The sequence below is a fragment of the Diospyros lotus genome, chromosome 14, assembly GCF_014633365.1.
Source record: "Diospyros lotus cultivar Yz01 chromosome 14, ASM1463336v1, whole genome shotgun sequence".
In the NCBI taxonomy this organism is placed as follows: Eukaryota; Viridiplantae; Streptophyta; class Magnoliopsida; order Ericales; family Ebenaceae; genus Diospyros; species Diospyros lotus.
The window spans coordinates 16,963,959-16,985,417 of NC_068351.1; positions in this window are offsets into that span (position 1 = coordinate 16,963,959).

Here is a 21,459-nt window from a genome sequence, read left to right on the forward strand (position 1 = left end):
TTTAAATAATAATTAATTTTTTAAATAATTTAATTATTATACTAAAACTCATTCTGATTAAAATTTTATCTAAAAAATTAAAAAGCAAACTGTAATTGTCAACACTTACTCAACAGACTTTCATTTATAATTATTTATTTTTTACTTTTTGCAACATACCATCCCTCTATACGTATATATGTAAATGTATACAAAATTCATAACCTTTAAACTAATTGATTTTTCAAATAATTTTACTACTCCATTAAAAAGCTAATTTTATTTAAAATTTTGCCTAAAAATATTAAAAAGTAAACTGATACTATAAATTGTCACCCAATCAATTTTTATTTATTTATTTTTTGCCTTTTTACATGCACATAGCATGGGTCACCTCTCTAGTATATAATATGTATTCATACACATGCTTAACGCATATGTATATATATGCAAATTTATAAATATATATAATATTATATATGTGCCTAAATATATAGGTATGTATGTCTATAAATACCCATGTACTTATATATAAATATATATGTATATATGCATAAAATAGATACCTCCGTCTAATGGAGGAGCTAAAATCAAATCTCTTACCAATATGAATCATTATCCATACCTCATGTCTTCAAATAAAACCTTAAATTCTAAACTTAACCAATCGATACAAGGTTATTGATGATGCGAAAGCAGATCACACCCTCCTACCTCAAACCCATTATCTACAAAAGATGAAGTCGAGGACTTGCTCCCCTGTGATTACTCCGACGATCAACTCAGTTCACTGATTTATCACAAACTTCAAGTATATAGTAGAGAACTTAGAGAAAAAAAGAGGAATCCCTTACTCGACTTGATTGCCTTCTTTTTATCATCTTGCCAAGATAAGAATTCCTTTTTCGAATCGCTGAGATCCCCATCCCGTCCTTTGCAGAGCCATGATCTTAATGATATGGATATGGTTATCTATTCCAAGGAGCTCGGGATAATCCCCACCTCCGTGATCTTCAGAACGATGATTGAGGTCTAGGAATTTGGGAAATCTTTGTTAAACAATAGATTAGCCAGTTTTGGTGAGATGCCTTTGCCACATGTCCCTCCCAAACTTAGGCTGGATGGCGATCTTAGATTGGCCTCCCAGGAAGCACGTGTCTTTACTATTACTAGTTATATTCTCGGGATATAGGAGTAATTATAAACCCGAGGGCATTTTCCCTCATTAGTTATAATTTTATGTTTTGAGAAATACAAACTTCAATGCACACTCACACAATGTTCTTATACTTTCTTGTAATTATTCAAGAGAAAACACATTTAATTTTCCCTGACAAATTTAAATTCAAATGAACCCTTGAATTAATAAACTTGCTTGAAGAGTACCTGAAAATAGACTAGACCTCTTATGTAATGTAATAAGGTAAAAGGGTAAAAGAAAGTGTCACCGACTTACATGAAATGCATATATAATGATAATTTCACCAATAATAGGAGATTATATTCTATTCTACCTTCCAGTAATAAAAAAAAAGAACTCTATATTTGATTTGACTTAAGCATTGAAGAGTAATTCCAAGAGCGCTCCAAGTAGCTCTTCTAACTACTTGTGCTTGTAGAGTAACTCAAAGAAAAAGCAAAAGGAGATGTCTATGTGAATTAGAATTAGAGAACATATTATGCATAAGTACTCATAACATGAAAATATTCATAACAAATATAATCAAAGATTGCACATGTAATCAAGTGAATCTTATCCCCCCATTAACACATGTTATTTTGTTCAAAAGTCTATTCCTTACTTATCTATGTCTAACTTCATAAGAAATCTCAAATCTTGTAATTGGTGATCGAGTAATTACAAGCATTAAGTTTAGAACAAAATAAACATAGTCGAAGTAACAATCACAAGTAAAAATTGAGTAAACTAATAAAGTTTCAATGCATAGGATCATTTAAAAACCCTAGAAAATTAATTAGCCACTCATAATGAATAATATATCTCCAAAATCATCCAAGATTTGCTACATAATTGAGATCCTAAATAATAAAAGAAAAACAAAATGTAAAAGATAAAACTGATTTTCTTTGATGTCGCCTTGACTCTTCCTTGATGAAGCAAAACTCTTTGTTGAACCTCTTGACTTTGAAACATTGCTTTTGATCCCTCTAGGCTACTGCAAAAGTTAAGAATGAGTGGACGAGTGGCTGGAACAAAAAGCTCAAAAGAAGAAGGAATGAAGCAAAACAATATTCCTAAAAGAAAATCTATATTCTCTCCCAAAAGTTACATTTTTTCTCTCTTTTTTTTTTTAGGGTTTTGTGATGTCTAATCTTCTCTATAATGTTTTTTCCACGTCCCTAAATAGATGACTCCTTTAAGTAGTCCTGAACCAACTTAGAAATAGATTCCCAAACTAACAAGTCTCTTTTCACATGAAGGTTGTTCACGTTAAGTAACTTTGCACGCGTTTTAGACTGCCTTCCCGTGGGCTTCATGAAAGTTATAGATAATTGTCTTAGATTTTCAACGCATATAAGAACACCTAAATTCGATATCTATGGAGGAACTTATGACTTGAAAACTAAGTAGAGGTCCAAGCTAGAATTTCAATCCTTGTGCATGTAGAATTCCAATTTGACCCCAGCTTCTTTTTCCATGTTAATTAAAAACTTTGACTTCCAATTAGCTAGCCTCTTAATTCCTCCTCCAACTATATCACATAATAAAATAAATATTAGTGAAATATTAACTCAAAAATAAATTAATTAACACATTAATTATCTAAAATTCACAAAATTGGGCATTTAATTTGTGAAAAAATTTAAGGTCATCAATTTTGAGCCTAATTTATGTTTAGTCTTTGTTGTGACTAATTTACCTAATTCTTTATTATTACTTTCATTATATTGTAAGCCAACTTTATCATAAAAACCTTTATGAGATTCTAGGATTTTATCTAAGATATTACTTCCTATAGGGAATTTTGATAGCATTTGAATTTTCATCACTCCATATTGTTAGCAGCTTTTCTTCCCTCTTGATTTTTGGGCATTCTTCGTTAAGCTTTTCTTCCCATATCCATAGCATTGATCTCTAATTTTGACTCCTTGTTTGCCTTTTTAGACCTGTCCCAACAAAAATGTCTACAATTTTTATTTTTAAATCTTCTCAATAAATTTTTAGCAAGGCGGCATCTTCTAAATCACTAGATTTAGATTTAGATTCTTCTTTTTAGAGACTTTTAAGGCTATTCCTTTATTTTTATTATTTAGAATTTCCTCTTGCCTTCTTATGCTGAGTTTAAGAGTCATAAGTGATTTTAGCAGTTTATTTGGGGACAATTTTTTTAAATCTCATGCTTCTTGTATTGCAATAACTTTAGGATGTCGTTCATATGGTAAACATTGCAAAAACAATTTAACTATATCTTCATTTGAAATCGATTTTCCTAAGTTTTTTAGATTGGAGACTATATTGTTTAACCTAGTATACATGTCTTTTATAGTTTCACCAGGTTACATTAAAAATAACTCATAATCATGCTTTAACACACGAATTTTGGACCTTTTTACATGAGAGGTTCCTTCATGTGTTACCTCAAATTTGCCCAAATCTCTTTGAATGTCTCATATGCTGAGATCCGGTTGTATTCCTCTAGGCTGAGTGGACATTCTAGCATGTTCTTGGCTATTACATTTAGCTTGATCATCCTTATATTGTTGTTAATCTAATCTTCTTCAGGCTTTGGAATGATGATGTTTCCTATTGCTAATGTTGGCGTCTGGAATCCACTCACTATTATTCTCTAAGCTTTAACATCTCTTGAAAGAATGAAGGTCTTTATCCTATTCTTCCAATAGGCATAATTGCTTCCATCAAAGTACAGTGGCTTGTTGCAGGATTGGCTTTCCCAGAAGGAATTGCTTAATGTATTGGCCATTTGATATTTACTCTAGGGTTGTTAAACCTATAAATGAGACCTGTTTTGATACCACTTGTAAAACCTAGTTAGCTTAAGAGGGCGTGAATTAAGCTTTCACCCTTTTTAAGAAATCAAGTAATTTAAAAATGAAAGTGACCAAAAAATGAAAGATTGTAGCACATAGGAAATTTAGAGTGGTTTACCAACTTTTCTACTCCACTACCTTATCACTCAACCAAGAATTTAGTCAACCCAAACTTACTTTTGGGTAGCTTTTTCACAAGCTCAATTACAAACCTTTACAACAATTGGTTTTTACAACTAACTCAACCACAACCAATATCTTTTACAAGGATTAGGCTTAACCTTTACAGCTTTACAATAAAGTGGTAATAAAGGATAAAAGAGAAGATTTTAAGTGATATAAGAAGACATACACTTCTCTTGGGTGTACAAAGAGATATGAAGATAAGAATGCGATGCACAATCTCTCTTTTCTTTTCTTTTTGAAAGATCACGAGCACTAAAGCACACTTTAAAAGCTTTAGAACTTAGATATGTCAGTTTCTCATTAGCTTCTTTTTTCAGACACCAACTCTTTATATAGTGTTCTAATATTTAATGTTTCTACTGAAATGTCTTGAATTGCGTGGTTTGGGCTGACCTACATATGCGATATAACAACCATATAAGAGAGCATGAGAAGATAGCAGCGAATATCCAAAAAGATAGATACCTTGTTAACACGGTTCAGCATATCATACCTACCTCAACGAATACGTACATGATACACAAACATTTTGTTTACATAGTTATGTGCATTTAACCTACGTTCGTTGTTACAAAGAGTGGTAACCTTAAGGAAATAATTTTGTTAGCGCGATTCGATACATGGCACCCACATTCGCGATTACACATGGGTATTTTGTTTACGTAATTTGACACATTTTGTCTACATCAGTGATGGTATAGTTCTTACATGAATATTTTGTTTATGTGGTTTGGTGCATCTCACTTACATCCGTGACGATATAGTTTTTACATGGATATTTTGTTTGTGCGATTCGGTGCATCTCACCTACATCCACAATAAGCATATTAGAAATTGATACAAAAGTTAGCTTAAGAGGGGGTGAATTAAGTTTTTTCACCTTTCTTGAAAAAATAAACTTAAATAAAAGGAATTCAAATAATAATGCTGTAAATAAAATAACAAGAGCATAACACATGATGTAAAGTGGTTCAGCCTCAAATGCCTAGTCCATTACCTTGGTTCACAACCAAGGACTCACAAGTGTATTATATTACCTTGTAGTTTTACAGGCTCAACTACAAAACTATATAGTTGGATTTTTACAAAAAGGCTTAGCCACAATCATTGCATATTCACAGGATCAGACATAACCCTTACAAGTTGGCTTTTCACAAATAGGCTAAACCACAACCACTACCTTTTAAAGGATCAGGCATAACTTTTACAAGAATTTCACAAAAAGATGTGAAGAATTTCTCAAGAGAAAAATATGAATGAAATAGTAACCACAAAAGGTTTTCTATTGACAAAGAGAGTTACAAGATTTAGAATGAAGAACATTCTCTAAAGAATTTCTCACAGAAAAATTTTTAAAGAGTAAGCTAGTGAGAAGTAAGAGAATTCGAATGAGATCACTGAAATCTTTTTAGAGATTGCTCTAGAGTTTTGCATTCGGTTCTTCTAACCTTCTCCAAGTAGTTTCATCTCTTATTTATAGATTTTATTCCATTGAATGTTAGCTAACATGGTAGAAATCAAATTAGAATGTTCATTTTGTCTCACAACCGTCACTTTTTGTCTCTATAAACATTAAACAACATTTATTAATTCATTAAAAAATGCCCATGTTGTATGAAATTCATTAAATGTATTAAAAAGATAAAACTAGCAATCATTTAATGCGTCTAACAACTATATTTTTCAAAGTCTGACAACTGTTACTCGACTAACTTTTAAGGTTACTTGACTAATATAACGCTTACTCGATTGGACTATTCAAGTAATCGATTATCTATAAGACATACTCGAGTATAATCAATTCAATACTTGACTAACTCAGAAGCTAAGAGACTATGCATTTCTTACTCAATTGCTGGGCTAAGCTTACTCGACTAATAGATACATTTACTCGAGTACAAACATTTTATACTCGATTAACTTTAAGATCAAAGATTCAACAAGAGACAAACCTTTCTTCACTCGACTAACACATATAGATACTCGATTGATAAAATACATTAGTCAATTGATAAAAAAGCTATACTCGATTAAAGAGACACTCAAAAATTTTGATATAGAAGATACTCGATTTTCAGAAGGATTTACTCGAGTACAAAATATTGATACTTGATTAAAAAAAAAACTCCTTACTCAATTAAATTTAAGATATAGAGGGATGCACTAAGCACTCAAGTATATGGATTTTAATAGTCGATTGAAAGATGATTTTACTGAAACATGTAATCGACTAATTTGAAAAATACACTAGGCTTTACTCGGATTTAAAGCACACTTGTTTGAAAATATTTTTAAAAGCTTTACTTGATTAACTCAAAGGATTACTCGATTGATTTTGAAAGCATACTGAGCAATTACTCGATTAGATCAAAAGCTATATTGAGCCATTTTGAAATATATATATATAAGCATGAAGTTCTCCAATTTAGGAGAATTTATAAAATGTTTTGAAAATCATCAATAAAATAAATTTATTGAAAATATATTTTCCAAAAACTATTTTGTCAATAAATCAAAATACAAATTTCTTAATAGAAATCTTTTTGTTGACTCGATTTGGATTGATATACATTTATAGTATAATACTTATATGAGAAGGTAATGGTAGTCATTGAAGAGGATAGCCATTGGCACCCAATGAAAATGTTTGTCCTAGGGAAATGATCGCCTGAGAGGATCAAGATAGATATTTTTGTTGACGTGATTTAGCATATTGCGCTTACCTTTGCGATATAAGGGAATGCCCGAGAAGATAACATGTGAGAAGATGGTCATATACGAGGATGCTTTTGTTGACGCGGTTATATATACCTCACCTACGTTCATAGTAGAATGTCCATATGAAGATATATGAGAAGGCAATCAATGGAAAACGTTTGAGAAGATAACCATCGACATCTGAGGAAGATGTTTATCTTGGGGAGATGGTTGCATGAAGTGATGTGCCCAAAATACAAAAGAACTACCAGCACCCCTTGTTTGATAAGAAAATTCACCACAAACAAAAAAATACCAGTTTTGATTCGTCACACTCTAAGATAGAAGAAGAAAGAGTGATAAGAATTAAGTAAATTCGTCACTAAACAAATGAATTGTTTAGATAAGCATTGTATAAAATGCTCTCTAAACTTTCTTGATAAAAATGTTCATTCCCAAAACATTACAAGATCACACATATAAATACTAGTCTTGGAACATCCCTCCAAGCATAGGTGGCATAATAATTAAAGCAAAAGACACATATAAATACTAGTCTTGGAACATCCCTCTAAGTATGGGTGACATAATAATTAAAGTAAAAGACACAATTCAAATATAAAAAATATAATAATCAAAAGAAAAGACAAATGAATAAAAGATGCCCAAAATTTGTAATTCTCGCTCCACCCAATGAGTACTGACCACCAAACTTGAAACGGTTATAAAATACAACTAGAAATTCAAAATGGCACCCATGAATATAGGAAGTTGTAATTGAGATCTTAAGTTTTCTATTGACATATGGCATGCCTCATAATTTCAAGCCATTCAAAAGTTATGGAGTTCTAAAATTACCCCTCTGATCAGTTTCATGACTAACCTTATAAGCAAGTGAGCAATGTGATTACTTTGGTTTTTAACTCATTCACTTTGAACTCTAACTCCTTCAAATGGGTTAGAGTTTTTCCAATAAATAGCTCAAGTTCCTTTTGAAATTGTTTAGCCCTTGAGTGAGTAATTAGTCCAAAACTTGGAATTACATGCTTTTGGACAGCTCTTGCCTTAGCATTTTTACTGTTCACATCATAAAGAGACAACCATAGATATTTTTGTTAGCCCGGTTCAACATATCGTACATATCTCCGCGATGAGAATGTAAGAAGAAGTAGCTCTGAGTTGGATAGCAAAAGTGATGATCATACTAACAATGATGCTTCCATTTCATTACATTTATAGATGCACGCATACTATGCGAATAGTTTTTTTTTTTTACATGGTTCAACACATTTTGCCTACATTTGCGTGTGTTTGCATACATGGGTATTTTGTTTGAACGATTCGGCGTATTTCGCCTACTTCTGCAAGCTACATATGAGCTATCATGGTTGAGGGAGTGTTTGGTGCTAGTCAGATGCTCCTTGATCAAGTGAGATGTTGCTCCTTCTCATGGGTGACCATTTCTAGGAATCCATGGAGGAGTAGTAACTTTACCAACCTAGCTTCAAAGCAATGTTGTCCCTTAGTGAATAGTGTTGCAGGGAAGGATGGTCATTTCTTATTCGAGGACTCTTCTCATTGGTTGCTCAAACTTGGATCCTCGAGAGATAATATGGGGTATCGTTTCATCCGTTGATGCTTTCCCAACTTTCTTCGCCTCCTCGTGTATCTAGTCTCGAGGAAGACCAGGTTGAGGGACATTTCTCGACTGAGTTGAGATGGGATGCCCTCCCTTAAGGTCCAGTTGCATTTTTTAGGGAGACAACATAATAGTAGGATAAAAGCCTTAAAATATGCATAATAGTAGGAGAAGAGACTCGTGAAAGCTTTTAGGTGTTTCTTTAGGGAAATTTTCCATGTGACCTCTCGAAAGATTCTTGAGAGTTGTGCAGGAGCACTCCGATGGGCTCCCTAAGTGTCTTTTTAGGCTATGGTGATTCTCTAATATGGGTCGACCTCGCTTTTCTGTCACGACCCGAATTCTAATAAGTTATGACCGGCACTAATCCCTAGGCTCAGCGGCCCCACCGTGGATTAGTGAGCCTCTTTCTCTAGCTCGATATGGTAAAAGCATTAATACTACTGACAAAACATAGAAACATAGAGTAAAATACCATATCAACTATCCACAAAAATATTTCAATGACTCATATATAGCAGCTGTACAAAAATATGAATATCCATCATCCTACTATTATAAATATATATATACAGTCTCATATCTCGGGCCTTTAGCACAAATTTGTACCACAAAAATAAAAGACAAATGAACAGACTCAACAATACGTGTATGCGTCTCCACAGAATATCCTATATCACATCAGGAATCAAAATGGGATCTGACATCATACCAGAAGATCTGCTGGACTAGAATTCAAAAGAAGGATCTCTTGAAAAAAAAAAATTAAAAAAAAGGGGTGAGTCTTGTGGACTCGCGAGTAAAAGGTATGATATGCCTACTAGGAGAGTATGCAATAAAAATGCTAGGATGATCATCATGAACAGCCCCCTCACCTTTTATCGTTTAACCATTTAGCCCCCTTAACTTAAAGAAGGACCTATTAGCCCCCTCAACTTCCAATTTTAAATCTTACACACACCTGGGTCAACACGTGTATTACACACGCGATTGAGGCGCGTGCAACACATCACCTTCTTCTTCCTTGTTGTCTTCGGCAACCTCCTCTCGCTCGCTGCCTCTTTCCTCCCGCCCGCTACCACTCGCTACCTCTCTCTCGCTCTCGCTCTCTCTGTCGGTGGTCACCAGCAGTGTCCGAGGCGTCGATCGAGGTTGGAGGGTCGTCGATAGCAGCGCCCAGGCGTGGGCGGGCAGAGGACGATGGTGTCGATTGGGGTCGGGGGGCGGCGTGGGAGGTGGGTCGCGGGCAGATCTGGGCGTTGGGCGTCGATTGGGGTCGGGGGGCGGCGATGGCGTCTTCCTCTTCCGCGGTTGTCTTCTTCCTCTCTCTACCTCTCTCTCACTCTCACTCTCGCTCTCGCTCTCGCATCTCTCTGTCTGTATCTCTCACTCTCTCTCTCTCTGTATCTCTCGCTCTCGTTCTCTCTCTCTCTCTCTGTGTGTCTGTATCTCTCGCTCTTTCTCTCTCTCTGTATCTCTCGCTCTCCTTCTCTTGCTCTGTATCACTCGCCTTCCTCGTGCAGGTGGCCGGCTATGGCATCGAGGGGCGGTGCAGGCGTCGATTTGGGGCGGGTGGCCAGCTATGGCGTCGGAGGGGGGCGGTCGTGTTCTTCCTCTCTCTGCCCCTCTCTCGCTCTTTCTCTGTCAGTCCCGCTCGTTCTCTTTCTTACTATCATTTCAGGCGGCTATTCGCCGCCGCCGCCCACCGGCCTCTTCCTCTCTTGCAGACGGAGACACGTGGCATGCTCCCATTGGCTTGATTAATGTGGGGCCCACCGCGTGTAACTCACGCCCAAATGCTTGCTGCAGTAAGGTATGTATTTGTTACAAAATTAGTAGTTGAGGTACCTAATATTTTTAAAATTGGAAGTTGAGGGGGCTAATAGGTCCTTCTTTGAGTTAAGGGGGCTAAATAGTTAAACGATAAAAGGTGAGGGGGCTGATTATGCCTTTAGCCCAATAACATAATAATAAGATGAACAACAGGTACATGTATCATAAGTTTACATAATTTGAGGTTCAAAAGAAAACATAGTGTAGGAAAAGTAGGTGCCTAGAGACAACCCCCATAAGTTGCTCACCTAACCACCTAAGTCTCCTATACTTTTTATATGTAATGCATGCACCGAATGTGAGGACACACTAGTAGAAACTAGCCTAACGTCTATACACCCATGCACACAAGTACATATACTGGCACATACATCATCATCACACTATAATACCATTATAGCTCACGTGATAGCAGTGCTGAAACATACTATCCGTGTCTCTTATGGCCTTAGCATGCCAAGCCTCACAGTACTATGATTTTTTCCTGTTATAAGTCACAAGGGAATCTACTAGATAGTCATCTAATAGTAATGCAAATGATACACTACTTAATGCACAAATCATAACCATTTATCATTTCATGCGGTGCCTAAAATACACCATATCATTCAATATTTCACATTCTCAAGACAAGAAATTAGTTAGGGTATCTTTCTGCTTATGTCTCTCCTAGTATGATGGAAATATTTCATGCAGTTCAGAAACATTTAAAAGTGTTTTTCTGTGTTTCGCATATAAAAAATCATATATAAGTTATGCATGGAACAATATATATATACTTGCATAAAATAAGGTAAACATAACATATTATGTCTACTCGCCTGAGAAATAATGACTCAAGTCCGAGTCTGGGGAGAAGGTCGAGCAAAATCTTAGGAATCCAAGCCTACAATAAACAGAATGGGGTGGTCACATTTGGGTTATAAAAGTAGCAACGAAATAAAAATTATCGAAAATCTTATCCATTGCCTAACACCCTAAATCAGTTATTTTATACCTTGGCCCGCACAATATTCGAATTTGACGCTATGGAATTCGTCGAGCTTAGCCATCGACTACATCATCATGCCTCGCCTTGCATGCTATGCGTAAGTGTATAGTGGAACTACACACCCACTTATAGGCTACAAATAAAAATATATATATATATTTCTATATTCACCCATAAATTAGATTTCCTTTAATATAGATAATATTTTTAAAGTTTCTCTTTCTCAAAATACATATATATTTATATTTATAACTAAATTGATAAATTTTTTACAAACATAATAATTAATTAATTAATAATTTAATAAATAGCTTAAAAGAAATAAATTGTAATGTTCTAACCTCAGAATAAAATGAATCCATCAAAAATCAAGATTCGAGATAAACCCAAGTCATCATCATAGGCTAGCCTAGAATGCACTCGAGGTCAGTCTTGCTCGGCCTCGAGTCATCTAATAGGGCTTCGTCCTTAGGACTCTGATCAACAAAGTGACTCGCCAGTCACATCACCAATTCCAAGGGACCTAAGGAGAACCCAAATTAGACCGACGTCGATATCCTGAGTAGGACCAACCTAACTAAGCCACCCTAGATTCATGAACAAGCGACAAGAAGGGAGAACAAGCCGAGTGGGCCAGCCCAAGGGCTACCACAACTGGGCCAGGCCATGCCCAACACATTGGGCCATCTTATAACCCAATCGGGCCTTGCCATCCTAGGCCAAAACCTAGCCCAACCTGCCCAACCCCAAAAGCCTTCTTTTTTCTTTTTTTTTTCTTTTTGATATTCTATTGCCACCGGCGACTGCCGCCAACCAGTGAAAAATGGCTAACCAGCATACCAATTTGAAGCCCTCGCCACGAACATCAACATATCTCAAAATGAGAACCATTGGACGGCTGGATGTTTACAGATCTAAAAATTAATTTTCGGCTAACGCAAGGACGAATTCTGGCCATCGCCGACTGCCGACCATTTTTTCTACGATCGGAGGCTACCACGAGGTGCGAAGCACCAAGGGGACCAATGTACCCAAAAATAAGAAAGATCGATGGCTAGATTGTAACACCCCGCTTTTCTCTTACAGAGCGTGTCACTATGCTGAGGCCTAAAATATACGTAAATTATTTTTTTTCTTTCTTTCTCAGTACATAACTTAAACTTTAAGTACCGAGTTCCAAACAAAACCCCCAACAAATAGTTCACAATGTGAAAGCGATAATCGAAACCTGATATAGTACATAATCAATTCACTTTATTTATAACATAAGAATCCGTACCATAGTTAACATCATATCCTCAATATTGAAATACATAAATACATGAAGATTCCAAAATGTTCTAACAAGGCTAATCATCAATAAAGTATTAGCTAAAACATATCCAAGATAGCTCGTTGAATCCATCGGCCACACCATCATGTGCCGTCTCATCTCAACCTGCTCCTTGCCTAAGCTACAAGTCTAAACTGGAAAGTTGAATGTTCCAGGGGTATAACCCATTAAAAAATGAAACTTCTAGTGAGGGTCCAAAACATATATATAAATGCATGATGCGATAACATGAATAACATTTGCCCTTAATGTAACTTCTCAGTCCCACCAGCCCGACACAAAATCCTAGGCAAATCCCGAACCTCTGCAGAATAAGCCTAACGTTATTCCATCATTACCCTTGGGGAATTACGGCTACACTCTGGGGGTGACATCCCATTCCCATGCACAAATTTTAATATGACAATAACATCATGTCATGCAATTATCATAGACTTTCCATATAATATGACAAAATGAATCATATCTTTCGTGAATATCATGCATAATAAACAATCATATCATATAGGATAGGAAAAAATCACATTTGCCCAAAGATCAAGACACTTCGAAAAATGCGCATCGCCTCGATATGCGTGCCTGACCTCGATTTTTGTGCCAACTCTCGAAAGTTGCACCCATTACATCTCCTTGATCACCTCAATCATAAAAAGAATATTTAATCACTAAATATCTCAATATTTCATTTTCTTCCTATTTTTCTTCATTTTTCCCTCTAAAAATTCCCAAAAATACTATTGAGACTATTTTCTCAAATCTAATTCCACAACAATTCATTATAGGCTATGAACTTCAAGGAAAAAATACTAGACTTACCCGGATGTTACGCTTTCACGTAAAACAAGGCTCTTTGGTGCAAAAATCGAGACATCGGGAATCCTAACTTCAAAACTAATTGCACACACTTCAAGATTACAAAATTATAGGAATTTAGAAAATTTTCTCACATTTTTCCATGTAGGGACGCGCCCTCACGCGCCCAAGGAAGGATGATCCACGCGTCTGTCCGTGAAGGCCACGAGTGAGCTTTATGTGTAACATCCCGTTCGAGCGATAGGAAGAACTGGAACAACTTACCTTGATGGACCTACGCGAACTTTCCAGAGGGTCACCCATCATTGGATTGCCCCAGGTTAAGCACGCTTAACTTGGGAGTTCTTTGCCAACATTCAGCCCAAAAGGTATCCAGCTGGTGTTGTTTCCTTTCTTACACTATCCTCGATATATTCTAACTTCTCTGGGCTCTCGGGGTATTACATTCTCCCCCCCTTAAGCACATGACGTTCTCGTCATGCGACCTTACAACCGGTCCCAGATCTCCCCCCGATGCATGGCCGATGTGGGATTTGCCTAAGGTGCCTACACGCACCCCCCCTCAGGGACTCAGCTTCCTCACTGAGGTTTGCCCCACCACCGCGCTCAGAGGCTCGAGGGTCGGCTCTGATACCATTTGTAACATCCCGTTCGAGCGATAGGAAGAACCGGAACAACTTACCCTGATGGACCTACGCGAACTTCCCAGGGGGTCACCCATCATTGGATTGCCCCAGGTTAAGCACGCTTAACTTGGGAGTTCTTTGCCAACATTCAGCCCAAAAGGTATCCAGCTAGTGTTGTTTCCTTTCTTACACTATCCTCGATATATTCTAACTTCTCTAGGCTCTCGGGGTATTACATTATGCTTCAGCCTTCTTCTTCGGCTCCGGCACACCGGAGTTTCTGAATTTTGATGCCATTTTGTTCCTCTCCTCAAGTCGATCCAAATGGCCTATCCCACAGCCTGAAAGGAGCTCAGGAAGGGCTCCGATTTACCTAAAAAAGGCTCGGCCAAACCGCTCGCCTCCAACTCTGGCGAAGCATCGAACGGCCACCAAAATGCTCCAAAGTTTCCAGATTTCATCCTTAGGGCATGGGAAACAAAATCCCTCTAATTTGGGATGCCGATTCATTCAAAAATGAGATCAATTTGGAGCTTCAACTCCTTGAAATTTTCGATCAAGCCATAGCTATTTATAGCCGAATCCGAGCATCCAAATGCCCTTGGCCACTTGACCCATTGCCCTGAGAGTCTCCACCTCCCCTAAATTGGCTTGGAAACAACCCAAGCTGACCAAAATCTGAGTTGCAGACGTGCGAATATTCGTCCGCTTTTCTTTTTGCTTTTCTGGCCAACCCATTGGCCGTTGTCGGCCAAGCCTTCATCAAAAAGCATCCCTGAGCAACCCTTGTTCCATCCCTATGGGCGATTTCAATAATTTGATGGGTTGGTTGGCCATGGTTGTTTGGAGGTTTTCTTGAAATTGCACTTTAGCCCCTCAAACTTGGGCTTTCTCACTTTGGCCCATTTCACCAAGCCCCTTGACTTTTGATAATTGTCTATAAGTCCCTCAAGTCCTAAAACATCCATTTGACCCTTGAAGATTCCGAAAAAATATCATTTTGACCTTCCCCTGACAATTTTCAAAACCTGCACTTAGATCCAAATTTTCGTTTTGGCCCTAAACCTCTTTGTTTCTTCCTGAAACCATTAAAGGGTTGTTCTTTATGAAAAATTGAAACCCCATCAAGCTTCCGTTGACTTCTTGGGAATCGTCTATAACAATTCGGTATTGCAGCCTAATTGGCAGCTGCATTTTAGCTGAACCGAAAATCACTCCCAATCCAATTTCTTTCGACACCATAAATCCTATCTCGGGGTGTTTATTAATGCCACATCATTTTCATTTGGCATCTCGGCTCCAGGACACTCCCGGCAGTTAATTCGGTCAACTATACGGTAATAAATTACTATTATACCCTTCATTCATTCTTAAATTCCATTTTTGCCCCTAAGACAATTTACCCTTGAGTCCTTTAGAATCTCTTGGGTATTACATAGATTTTCATAGATCTAGGGTTTAGTTTTCAGCCAAAAACGAAGCTCACTACTAGTCACCATCGGCCAACGTGGCTTGCGATTTTCGACGATCGGAGACCATTATCCGACACCCTCGAGAAATCCGACCAACATATCCCAAAACCAACAAAATCCAACGGTCGGATCTTTGTAGAACTGACCTTAAACAACTGGCCAAAACCCATATCGCGTCTGTATACATACCTCCCATGAAACAACAGAAAACCAACAAAGAACAAAGCACATCACTTACCTCTTTGTAGATCGGGGGCTCTTAAACGGTAAAAAAGAAGTCGGATTGACGATCGAACGGTTAGATCATGAATAATCGACGAAAATCTGAGAGAGAAAGCAAGAGAGAGAGAGAGAGAGAGAGATTGCAGGTTTCTGGGGGGGTTGCCCGCACGCCTCCCCCTTTTCTTTTTATATTTTCCCCTTTTTATTTTATTTTATTTTATTTTATTTATTATGTATATATTATTTATTTATTTATTTCAGAATTAAATTATTAATACTATTATTTATCATTATTATTATTACTATTTTTTTATTTTTTTTTTCTAGATTTTTACACTTTCTCACCATATGGTTTTACCCTTTGCTTATTCTCACATATGGTGCCAAATTATTATTTCTAGACTACAACAATTGAATTTGTATGTAGGGGAACCTTGACAAACAGTTGGTAGGGCCAAGCAAGAAGGAAAAGCAAAGAGTTGCCGAAAAAGACTGGCAGCTAAGGGCTCGACCTGCTGTCTAGGGGAGTAGAAGGAAAGAGCACTAGAAAGGTAGGGGTGCCTCGAATATGTCTCTGGAGGGTGACTGTAGAGTTTGCGAATGAGTATTCTAGGTAGTCTGCAAGACAAGAGATAGTTAGAAGGCATGTGAGGATTTCTCCCGCGTGGGCCCTTCGATGCCTAAGTGGAGAAATAGAGATGTAGTATGCTTGGATGTGTTGCATGGATGAGATCTGTAGGTGCACTATGAGAAGGTACAAGGGTGATAAGTATAAGGAAGACATGTAGGTGGACCCTTCAAGTGAGTGACACAGAAGTGTAAAGAGAAGCTCTGAAGTAGGAATGACTTGTTGAAAACTGAGGGGTTAATAGGTATTTATAGAGAAATTGCTGAATGTGACGCTTGTGATAGATCATATGATTGATGTTGAGCTAACTTGCTCATATTAATTAAGTTTTAATGATTAATAAAAATATTTTTACGATATAAATATATTTTTTTCTCATATAAAAAAATAAATTTATTTTGAATTAAAAGTGGGTACAAAAAGTAAATTTATTTTGAATTAAATGTGGATCGTCTTTAGACATATTTCCTTCTTTTAATCATTTATGTTTCAAAAATTTATGTTTGAATTTTCATTTATTGATAAATATTTTTATTACTTATGCAAAAAGTATATTTATTTTGAATTAAAGGAGAATTACTTTTAGACATGTTTTCTCTTTCTTATACAAAAAGGAAATTTATTTTGAATTAAAGAGAATTAGTTTTAAACATGTTTTCTCTTACTCATACAAAAAGTAAATTTATTTTGAATTAAAGGAGATTGCTTTTAGACATGTTTTCTTATTTTAATCATTTATATCTTAAAATCTTATATTTGAATTTTCAAATCTTGATTTCTCATGCAAAAAGTAAATTTATTTTGAATTAAATGTGAGACATGTTTTCTTATTGTTTAAGAAAGTTTAAACATTTTTTGAATTTCAAACTTCATATTGATCATTTCTTTAGTGTCTAAAATGCTTATAAATACCCCTCAAACTCATTTTTTGAGTATCCATTACACATATTGCATATCCAAAGCTCCCAAAAGCTCTCAAGCTAATTTTCAAATATTTCAAGGCTCTCAAAGATTCATTGTTCATCTATCGAAGAGCCACAAGGCAAGAGGAGAAAAAGATATTGCAAAAACGAATCCCAATCTTCTTCATTCAAACTAAGGTCACTATTTATTTATTTATTTAAATATTATTGCCTTGCATAATTTGTTCTTAATTACTTATTTGTGTCCAAGTGTGGATAAATTATTTGTAATATTTAAATTACTATTGTGGATTGTATAAGTTTTCTAGAACCGTTAAAATCTAGGTGAATCTAGTTTTCAAGGTAAATTAGGGAGAAAACCTTGGTGTTGGTGGTTTTCTTATAACCCATTGTAATATAGAAGTGTATCTAGTTTCCAAGGTGAACTAGTGTGAAAATCTTGATGAGATTAGTGGAACCCCAAGGGTGGTTGAAACCTTAGTAGAGTGGAATAGGTGTGTGTGGAGACACCGAATCACTATAAATTGTCTTGTGTCTCATTTATTTATTTTTGCTATTTCTTGTGGCTTGCAATTTATTAATCTCAAACTTACATATACATAGTTATAAAACCTTAACTTGTTTAAAATTAAATAACAAGAATTTAATTAAAAGAAAATAATTTATATATATTCTTAGAGAAAATAATTAATCAATAATATTTATTAAAAATGAGAAAAAATTTAAACACTCAATTCACCTCTCTCTTGAGTGACCATATCTTAAGGGACCAACAATTAGTATCAAAGCGAGTCTTAAAATATTTGTGATTATCAATCTCTAATTTTAGGATAAGATCTTATAATGGCCTCTTATTTTAACCAATCCCTAGGTGATGTCTCAATCCTCTCTAGTCCTCCAATGCTCATTAGAAAGGATTATGCTTTTTGAAAGATTATGATGGAATCCTACATCATTTCCATAAGTTATCTTTTATGGAGACTTATTAGAGATGGATTTGATCTATCCTCTCAATATGAGAAAAAATGGTCAAAGGAAGACATAAAAAAAATATAAATGGGCCATAGGGCAAGGTATTTAATTTTGAGTTCTTTAATGCCTAGTGAGTGTGGAAAATTGTCTTCATGCTCCACATCTCATGAATTATGGAAAGAATTAGAGAGAATTCATGAAGAAACCAATAATTCTCAAATGAGTTTTCTTATGTCTCAATATCAAAGATGTAAGTTATGGCTTAGTGAGACAATTAGTAATTTGAATGGATGGTTCGAAAAAGTCTCAAATATTTTTAGAATGCTAAGAAAAATGATTGAAGATACTAAAGAGTATAATGAAAAGAAAACATTAGCATTCAAAGGTGAGGAGAAAAAGAAAAAGAAGAAGAAATAAAAAAGAGCCAAGAAATCAAAGAGAAATGCCATTCCCGCATGGGATATGGATGATTCTAGCGAGTCATTCCAATCCAATAAGGAAAAGGCACATGTATGCTTTATGGCTATAGAAGAAGATGAAGAAAAGGAAGATAACTTAGACTTAGAAGAATTACAAAAAGCATACGAAGAAGTATATATAAAATATATATCTATTAAGAAAGAAGTAAATACAATCAAGAAAAATCATAAAGAAGAAAATGAAAAATTAAAGAGTAAAATAAAGAACTTAAAAGAAAAATCACAAGAACTCAAGAAAGAAAATGAAGATAAATTAAAAGATCAATTAATTAATCTTGAAGAAGAAAATAAAATATTAAACACTCAAAATGATAAATTATTAGTAGAAAAGAAAGCCATAAAGAAAAGTTTAGCCACATTAATTTTAAAGAAAATTTTAAAACCCAAACCAACGTACAAAACACCTAAGAAATAATAGAAACAACCTAGATGGAGACCTCAAGTTAAGAGAAACAACATAATACAAATGTGGATACCTAAAGGGGTAATACAAACATTGAATGAGTTAGGTCATAAAATCTTAAATGTTGCTCCTCATCCACATATACATCAAGAATAATTAAATCATTTGATCACAATGAAAAAAGATTCAAGGGACCCGTCTATAGATAGGTACCCAAACCTAAAACATGATCTCATCAAATATATAGACGTGCGTGTGGACCATAATGTGAAGCAAAATGATATATGGATAGTGAATGCTCACAGCACATGATTAGTGGAAGAGATATATAGATCTCATTTCCAAAGAAGAAAGGTCTATCACCTTCTAGACATAATATCTAATAGTAAAGAATAATGATATTATTTTTATGGCATAAAAGACATATTAGGTCATGCAAATCCAAACATAATCAAGAAATTTTTGATCTAGTTGTCGAACTTCTTAAAATGAAAATTAGTGAAGAAATTTTTTATGATGCTTGGGTTATGCTTTTGACTTCAAAGAATGAAGTTTTTCAAAACTTTGTGAAAAAAACTAAAAAAGTTCAAAGAGAACTAAATGATAAAATTGTCTCTTCAAGAAATGATTAAAACTATATTTTTGAAGAATAGATTGCCTACCTATTTTTGAGTCGAAGCGATTAATATCGTTTGTTACACTTTAAATAGATTTATTTTAAGGCAAGGCATAAAGAAAACACCATTTGAGATACATTAGAAGCCTATCGTATCCTATTTTAGAGTCTTTGGATGTAAATGTTTTATTTTGAATACAAAGGACAATATAGGAAAATTTGAGGCTAAAAGTGACCAAGGAATCTTTCTTAGATATTCAAATAATAGTAAGGCTTATAAAATGTTTAATTTTAGGACAAACTCTTTAGAAGAATCTATTTATATTAAATTTAATAAATTCTTTAAGCCAAAGAGAAATAATGAAGATGAGGAAACAATAGATCCATTTAAAGAGATTTAAATGAACTTGTTAAGAATACAAATTTGTAATCATCCTATGTATCAAAATAATTGGAGAACCAAATTAAGGCGTAAGGACTATATGTTTTTTAATGTGGCCTTCATATCTAATGATTGAGCCAACTTGCATAGATCAAGCCTTAGAAGATGAATTTTAGATCAATGTTGTGCAAGAAAAATGAAGATTAGAAATTAGTTTCAAAATCAAAAGATTTTTCTATATTTGGAACACAATAAATTTTCAAGAATAAATTAGAAGGGAATTAGGGATAATAAATCTCTTTAGGTAGTTTAGAATATTGAAATGGAAAAATCTCTTGAGCAAATTTTGTTTCTATTCTTAAAATAATAATAATAATAATAATAATAATAATAATAATAATAATAATAATAATAATAATAATAATAATAATAATAAAACAAATTAATTAATAATAATAAAAATTAAAAAATAAAATAAAAATAAAGAAAATCTCTCTCTCTCTCTCTCTCTCTCTCTCTTTCTCAACGCCCGCGCCCTTCTCCATCGTCCCCTCATTTGTCGTTGTCGCCGTTGTCCCCTCGTTCGCCGTCGTCTCCTTTGTCCCCTCATTCATTGCTGCCTTGCCGTCATTGTGGCCTTTAGATCCGCGACTACCATCGTTGTTGTTGCCGCCCATATCCGCGCTCGTATGGACCTGTGCTGACCGCTGCTCTAACCAGAACGAATCCACGGTGAGTTCATATCCACTCAGATATGTCATTATCATCAGATCGCGATCTCTATTACCACCGCCCAAATCCACGGTAGCCACCATTGTTGCCGCCTCCCAGATCCGCTCCAACAGCCACCAGGTCTACACCGACAGCCACCAGATTCGTGCCGACAACCACCAGATCACGGTGAGTTTCTATCCCGGTTCTTCGGTTATTTGTTGTTCCATCCAGATCTATCCAGATCTAGGCTCCAAGTCTATTCGTCTATTTGTCCATCCTAATCTACCCAGTCCCAACATCCAGCCAAATCTATCCAGATATACCTAGTACCCAGATCTAGCCAGATCTGCCCAATTTAAAAAAAAAAAATCTAGAAAATCATGTTAGGACCCGATTCTTTGTGTGGTGCCTGCAAAGTATTAAGAAGAAGATGTACTCAATCATGTATATTTGCCCCTTACTTCTGCCATGTAGAAGGAGCTACTGATTTTGTAGCTATTCATAAGATTTTTGGTGCCAGTAATGCCTCAAAGCTATTGG